At 38.6% G+C, this 8490-nt stretch overlaps 1 long non-coding RNA gene across 1 annotated transcript; it reads left to right on the top strand.

Moving 5' to 3' along the window:
• The first annotated feature begins 924 nt into the window (after positions 1-924).
• Positions 925-3418, top strand: LOC137036464 (uncharacterized). Its single transcript, XR_010897202.1, has 3 exons — positions 925-1084; positions 1430-1502; positions 2668-3418. It is a non-coding gene; the product is annotated as an uncharacterized lncRNA (long non-coding RNA).
• Positions 3419-8490: the final 5072 nt, after the last annotated feature.

Below are 8490 nucleotides of genomic sequence, written 5' to 3'. Positions count from 1 at the left end.
TTGTGAACTGCTTACGTTATGTTTATGGTAATACTTTACAATAAGGTTCAATAATAACTACATTAGTTAACATGAACTAATAATGAACTGCACTTATACTGCATTTATTAATCTTTGTTAATGTTAATTTCATTGTTAAAATCTTGTTAACATTAGTTAATGCACTGTGAACTAACATGAACAAACAATGAACGGCTGTATTTTCATTGATGTTAACAAAGATGAATAAATACAGTATAAATGTATTGCTCATGGTTAGTTCATGTTACATGAACTAATGTTTAACTAATGAACCTTACTGTAAAATGTTACCATGTTTATTTTGTTATAAATAATAAGATGGAAATTATTTATGTTGTTATCTGGCACTGCCAGTTTGCAGTTTGTTTAGTGGAATAGTCCTTTTACTTGATTGCTTTTGCCTAAAGATAAAGATTTTGTTTGGTAATGGTTGTTTGTACACTAAAAATAGTTGCTTTTACTTTTGTTCACTGTCCTTCTTGTGCAAAGCCAATACGCAGAGTGTATCTGCAGCAACCCTTCATAGATAATGTAAGAAGTAATATGAGAGGATACCTACAGACAAGACATTGGAGAACACATAAACACATGCACCATATCAGATGACTTAGCATGTATTGTTACAATTATGCAAATGACTGCTCAAATTTGTAATGCAGTGGTGTATTCTCCAGTTTTCTAAATTAGCATACAAAATTACATTACATTACATTAATTTACCTTGACTGTGGCAACCTTAGTCAACTTCTCTTTTTTCAAAGATTTATACATCTTCACCCAAATAGTAAAAATAAAATGTAAAAATCACTTGAATATCACCAGTGCTTAAAAAGCTTTAGCTTTTGTTTGTCAGACTTTAGGCCTTTTTTATACAAAACTACACACAGAGGCAACTTTGCTGATTTGGCAAATAGGGTGACAGTGAACAGTCCCTTATGTCATTATTCTAGATATTTTTCTGCTTGGCATTCTTGCTGACATCTATATCCCTCCTCTGTTTTATAGCACTGTCTCTCGAACAGAACCAATCAGGAAAAGTGCCATTAAAATAGCATTACACAAAGTAGGTTCTGTCTCAAATTGTATGAATACATGAATGTGAAGTGTGAGGGGGAAAAATATTGTACTAGATTACACAGGAGGAAATTTTGTTGTTAAACTTTCTTTAGTTCATTGTAGATTCCCATTTATCCCACTTATAGTGTGTAAGATGTATTATTATTCTTAGAGCAACTGCATTATGCTTAAAATGCATCTCAAGTACATGCTGCTATCAAACGGTGTATTCACAGCATGAAAATTCATGTCCTCTGATAATAACCTAATTTTCTTTACTTGCAATATCTCTTCCTTCCACTACACATGCACACTTTGGACTCGACTACTTTGTACCTCATCATGAATTAAGTATTAGAGCGTTGTGCCTGATGTCACACTGGGCCTGAAGATCTGAGAAAGAAGACTGCAGAGTGAGAATACAAGTGAGAAATGGAGAGCAAGTGCACTTCTCAGTTTTGTGATGACATTTTTTTTTTCTTTTCGTTTTAGTCTGTCTTTTGCCTCCCACATATATGCTGTCCTCTTTCGTTCACTGCCTGCCTCCCTGAATTTGAAATGCTAATTATCTCCTCAGTGCTAGAAATATTCTGACTCTCTTTCTTCTATCTGTCTCTCCCTCTCCTTTGCTTGCATTTTTCTGTCTGCCACACTTTCTCTGTGTGTTTTCCAGCAGTCTCTCTAGCCATCCCTTGGTTCCCTCAATTCCTCAGTTCTGTCAGAGTTTCTCAGCTTTCCATCTGTCAGTCAAGGTCAAAGTTTTTATTTAATTTATTTTTATTATTATTTTTTATCACATACACACCAGTACAGTCAGTGGGAAAGAAATGTTTTCTTTGCAATTCTTAAATAGGCAAAGTAATAAGTAGAAATAATAATAATAAACTGCAAATAAAAAATCAGTAGCATAATCATCTAAATTTTCCATAATAGCTGATCCATTGATAATATAAAGACAGTCAGAGAAGACAAACAAAATGTGCATTCTTTGTTCTCTGGTCTCGTTTCCAATGTGTTCAGCAACTGTTCTGCAAGACAGCAAACCATATCAAATTACCAAAGTAAGCTGCTTAAGGTTTCCTACTTTCAGTCAGTACAACAGCCTGAAACAATGGGCTGAGTGTTGTTTTTTATCGCCAAGAAACATCTTAGATATAACATTTAAAAAGGGTAAGATGAAAACTTTTTCTCCTAAGGCCTTTTGTTTGCAATAATTGAGGTAATAGTTGAGGTAATAATTGAGTATCACATTGAACGTGTATCAGCACATTCCTTCCTTAAAAGTTTTAAAATTATCTGCTAATTTGTGTGTTTGTAAAATTTGAGTGTTGATGTGCAACCTGTTTTACAGTACAATTGATCAAATTAATATCCAAAAAAATAAGATTGATTCTTTCACCTGAGATAGGATCGTTTGATGAATTCCGTAGACAATTGTTACATAATTAAATTGAAATTAAATTAATGTGATTACCATAATAATCTTTTTTATGATAATTGCTTTAATATTAAATACAATTTAGTGCAATGAAGCTAATTTTTTTGATGTCTTTAGTATTAATCCCTCTTTTTCTGTACCTCTCTTAACAGGTCAAAAATAGGCCTTGATACAAGTCTACAAGTTACTCTGCAAATAGCTTCTACAAATTCTCTGCAAAGATGTCCGCTGGCTCTCCACTGAGCAATAAGACATCCCCTAGTACATCTCCACAGCCTCCTCTAAGCCCATCAGCACAGTCAGACATAGAAGGTCATGAGAACACAAAGCCTACTTCTGTAGGATCTTCGTTTTCCTTACCATGCTGGGCTACCCAGGCCCTATGTGATTTGGCAAAATGTGAAACAGACCTCAGGCGACTACGGGAGCAACAAGTGACTGAAGCGCAGACAGTAGGTCGAGGTGTGGAGCGTGCACTACTTGGAGCACAAAGGGAAGAGCACCGTCTACTGGAAAGGGTAGAACAGGATCACCGGGATCTACAGCGCAGACTGGAACAGGTGCAGAGGGAGAATGGAGCAGCCATAAGGGTTGGACAAAGATTAGTGGACCAGCGATTATATAAAGTCATTAAACTTCGAGAGTTAATAAGAAAAAGTTGTGGTGGTGATGGTAGTAAAGATCGAGAGGGGGATCTGAAGCGGGACCAGCTTCTTAGGGGTGTTACAGAACTGATCCAGCCTTGGGAAGTCTCACTTACACTCAAACGTGTATCTTTTAAACCAAGTGCCCAACCAAACGCTGTAACCTTTGGTGAGATCAAAGTGCAAGATCACAATGTTCAGCTTCCTGTTGGAGGCTGTGGGCAGCAGGGGCAAATGTGTTCCCTCCATGCCACTGAAGCACGCAGTGGGGCTCATGTTAGTGGAGGAGGCCAGAGCACACCTGACGGAACAAGTCCTGGGCAGAACCAAGTCCTATCTCCTGGGCCTAATCCAAGGCACTCATCAACTAGTTGTGGGAACTTGAGGGTTGTCCGGAAGCTCCGTTTGTCAGCCCGAAGTGATGATGAATCAGGAGAAGAAGTAAAACGCCAGTCCCCACAACTGCGTCACAGGTCCCCTAAACAGGTCCCATGTGAACATGATTCATCACAGGAGGATGAGTGTGAATCACCTTCATCTGAATGCAAAGGAGATGAGCTCTTTTTAGCTGTGCCATCACTTAGTCATGGTGAGTTAGAGGGTGAGGATTTTGCTTGTATACAAAATGAACCAATCACACAATTTGCTTCACAGAGAGCAAGAAGGCAAAAAGATCTGTCTCCGTCTCCAGAGCAAGGTCACCAAGAACAAGGTGGCTGGTTCTTGAATCAGTTTGACCATAAAAATCATGCCAGAAGGACTGGATCATCAATAGAAACATCACGGTATGGCACACACTCATCACCACAAAGCCCCAGAGAGATAATCTCTAGTCAAGGCAGCAACAACCACTTCTATCGTGGCAGGTCTTGCTCCCAATTAAGTGCATCCTCAGATGACCACCCACAAAACCGTGCACCATCCCCTGCAGACAGTGTAGATTCTGGGTACACTTTCATTGTCAGCTCCCCACGAGATTTCTCCAACTCCTTGCGTCCTACTGCTCGCCTCTCCAGATCAGCTGCTGACCTTTCCTACTGTAACAGACCCCTCAGTGAAACCAGAACACAGCAATCAAGCATATGGACTGGTTCTAAGACTCATATGTCCTCAAGCTCCACCTTCCAAAAAAGAAGCGAGGTGTCACGGACTAAATCCTGTCCCAGTCATGGTAACTTCTCTCAAAAGAACACCCAACAACATCCTACTTGCTCCAGTAGAGTGTCTCGTTCGCTTTCTATGTCTGTTATCGATAACTCATCTCAGAAAAGAATGAACCTCCTTACCGGACGGCAGAATTCTCTAAATGAGAACAGACTGCGGGGAGAGAAGAGTGAGCCAGCCCTCCGAGTGTTAGAGGAGGATGAGGAATCATTGGCACCAGAGGAGGTGCGCCTTGTCCGGCAGTTTGGTAAACAAGGCTCAGGACGTGCTGATCTCACGCTGCCCAGTGGTGTCCACGCGACACCGCAAGGTCAACTGTTCCTTGTGGATTGTGGGAATGCTCGTGTCCAGGTAACTGATGCCCATGGCAACGTCCTACAACAAGTGACTTCACCAAGTAGCGACTTAGGAGGCTCTTCGCGACGCTGCCGCAATTACTTTGATGTGGCCGTTAATGCCAAGGGTCTGATTGCTCTGAGCTGTGCAGCTGAGAGGGCTCTCCTGATCCTTAGTCGGCATGGGCGTCTCCTTCAAACATTTGGAGGGGGACCCTACATTGCAGGAGTGCCTCGAGATGAGTTGGAAGCACCGAGGGGAGTGACAGTCACCCAAAGAGATGAATTCCTAGTTGCAGATATACGAAAGGGTACTCTTACTGCACTGAAACTTGAACCTAAAACCGGTTCCAGATTGGAACGCACTGTGGTGACTGGTTTCCACAGGCCTTATCTGGTTGCAGCATGCCTGCACTCTGGTCTGGTTGCAGTGTCTGAGCGAGGCAGTGAAATGGGGCAGGAGCCTTGTGTGAAGATATTAGGACCAGCATGGGACACCCTACGAATCCTGGGTGTTTGTTCCAGCTTAGGTCCCGTACTCTCCTGTCCCTGGGGCCTCTGCATTGATAAGGATGGGGCTGTGTTGGTGGCAGACTGGGGAGAAAAACATAGAGTGCTGCTTTATCCTTCTGATGGGGCAGGACGAGTGATTGTTTCTGATGGACTGAGCAGCCCTCGTGGACTGGCACTTTTACCCCATGATCTCCTGGTTGTGTCAGATAGCATGCACCACTGCATTAAAATTTATCAGTACAAATGAATAGTTACCACAAAGCTCAAGATTCAAAAGAAAGAAGTCACTGAATGTGATGAGTATTTGGCAATATATATTTAATTTACTATTTGCTGCCAGTGCAATATCATATTGCATGGTATATAGCAAGGGTTGACAACCTACAATAAGCAATAACAGTAGAGATGAATACAAGTTAGTTGTTTATTGTTGAAAAAAACGTTGAAATCCCATACATACCAATTAACCTTTTAATGCAATCCTAGTCATACATCCTGTCCTATAGCAAGCTCTATGGGAAAGCTAACACTCTTAGTTGCAATGAAGCTGTACATGTGTACTGTGCTGCATGACCCATTTGATAGTTCAGTATGCATACTTACTTGTGACCAGTTTTTGACCAGAGTATTATTTTGTGGGATATTTTGTTGGGATGGAGGTGATGTGTATTTCTTTATATATACATGATGTTAAAAATGTTTGCTGACACCTGGGTAATAGCTTCACAAAACACTTCACACATTTTGTCACAAAAGGGCATGGAAATATTTTATTTACTTTTTTAATTGAAAACTCAGATAGAATGCAGTAGGTTGACTGACCTTTGCACGTAGAAATGTAGATTTTCCTGTGTTTGTGCATTGACATTGAATCCCTGGTTGCTTCTATTGCGATTTCTTTAACAATACAGTACATGACTTTGTGATAATTATACAGGTATATACTATTGACAACCTGGAACCTTACCAGCAGGAGGCAGTAAAGATACATGAATATGCACTCTAAAAAATGCTGGGTTGTTTCAACCCAAATTTGGGTCAAATATGGACAAACCCAACCGTTGGGTTAAAAAAATGCATAAAAAAATTTAATCCAATTGTTGGGTTTGTCCATTTTTGACCCAAACTTGGGTTGAAACAACCCAGCATTTTTTAGAGTGTGTTAATGCATTTTTAATGCTTTGGGATCTTTCATGAATGAAGAATGGAATTAAAAATAAAACTGCTTAAGTAAATGAAACCATTCATAATACATGCATATAATGGACAAGTCTCCTGATCAAATTTATACATTTTATGCTTTCTAAAATATATACATTTACATATAGTTTAGTGTCTTTTACTGTTCTTAAAATATAACATTAAAGAAGCTTTCTGTTTGAGCATTTCTGTTCACTATTAATCTGCTTACACTTAGAATAGCAACAGGAATGTAACTACTGAATGTGAAATATTCTTGGTAAGACTCTGAAATCTTAAAAAGTGAGCCAGAACCACTGGAATGTTTAAAATAATTATGAATGTTTTTCCTACTAGTTCAAGAATCCTCGGAGTTCTATAATGACTTGATGAATGAATGAAAGCCTTTTGAAGGGCATGTTGACTAACAAACACACCCAGTCTGATACATCTTTACAGTTTGAATTTAGGCTTAACACATTCTTTTGGCTTCTTCACAAAGAGCAGGATGACTATACTCTAATCAAAATGACAACTGTTTACTTTACTAGGAGGGTCTACATAAGCATGCAGACAGTTGTCAACTCATTTCATGCAGAAAAAAAAAAAAAAAAAATAGAAATATGTTTCATGATATCCTTCCGGTGCCCTAAAAATGGTTTGTTATTCAGTAGAAATGTTTTCCTCTCCCTTGTTTATGCTCTCAGAGGATGTGGTGTCTCCTTGTCAGGAAGCAGAGCCTTGTCTTTGTGTGTGACTGAAGCCGGAATTAATTTAACTAAGGTTCTCATCACACATCCCTTTTCATGTGCAATGAATGACCTTCAACAGTGGTTTAAGACACACTTTCATAGCAGATAATCTGTTTATTTTTAAGAGAGTGGGATGTGAAATTGTGAGAAAACATGGGTAGATGAACTTCCCAGAAAGCGGAACCTGTTCCACTTGCTCCATTCTAGAATTGTTGTAAGAAGTTATATTTTTTTTGAACAATAAATATTTTAATAGTAAGTTTTCAGATTTTTTGTTTTATTTCTTTTTTAGAGATATAATCGATTTTATTCTATTCTAGTCTAGTGTGTTTTATTATGACTTACTGTAACAGGAATAATAGAAAAAAAAGTTTTGCACCACCATCTCGTCTGAGAGATCCCATATAATGGTTGCAATGAATAAGGCATTTAAAAAAGGAATGTTAGATGGCCCTTAAAACGTCTCAAATAAAAATGTATCCTGCGGTGTCTAAAAGAAAAAAAAATTACACCTATAAAAGAACTGGGTGCAAGTTGTCCTTCATTATAGAGGAATGCCTGAGTTTGCATTTTGTCTACCAACCCTAAACCACATCAGCCCACATAGGGTAAAGTTATGTCTTGGAATTAAAAAAAAGAAAGAACACAGATAACTTTCAAAATGGAAATGACATGCTTTAAAATGTTCAGTAGTCTGAGAAATTAAAATGTCTCAAAGAGAATGATAATGACATAGCAAACCTTTTGATATTGAGTTTATGAGGCCTAGCTTGTTGTAACAGTAACAGTTTTACCACAAGTCTCAGTGTGCAGCTGCATATTTGAGATCCTCATGCAACCTATAATAATGTACTTATGGATAATTATTAATATGGAGCTTTTCTCTAGAAGACAAAGTAGAGGAAGAGTTTGTCACTGTTTTTGTGTTGTGCATGTCTTAATGAAATTTACCATTTGTCTATCCATGTAAGAATTAAAAAATAATAATAGCAGTGTGTGCTTGTGTAACAGTTTCTTGAATATGGGTGGCTATTTTTGCTGAATCCTATGGCTATTGTGTGTATATTACAGTATGAGCAGTATTTGTTGCTGCATGTGCAATAGGCAAAATGCCAAAAGAGTGGCATTTTTCTTGTTGCACACACAGCTACAGTTGTTTGCTTTGAGGGGATTTATGGAAGTAGCAAGTAAACTTTAGAGGGGCAATAAAAAATACCCCTCACAGGGAGAGATGTGTGTGTCAGAGAGATAGAAGAAACAAGTGTTAAACATTACTGAAGATGTACAAATAAGGAAAAGCTCATTGAAGAATGTGTAACTTTTCGCATTTAGAGCATGGGAGAAATATGGGCTACACACCAACTCAAAATGGCAGAAAACATCTGAAT

The sequence above is a fragment of the Chanodichthys erythropterus genome, chromosome 14 (assembly GCF_024489055.1).
Source record: "Chanodichthys erythropterus isolate Z2021 chromosome 14, ASM2448905v1, whole genome shotgun sequence".
NCBI lineage: Eukaryota > Metazoa > Chordata > Actinopteri > Cypriniformes > Xenocyprididae > Chanodichthys > Chanodichthys erythropterus.
This window is presented reverse-complemented; position numbering and strand designations above follow the sequence as displayed.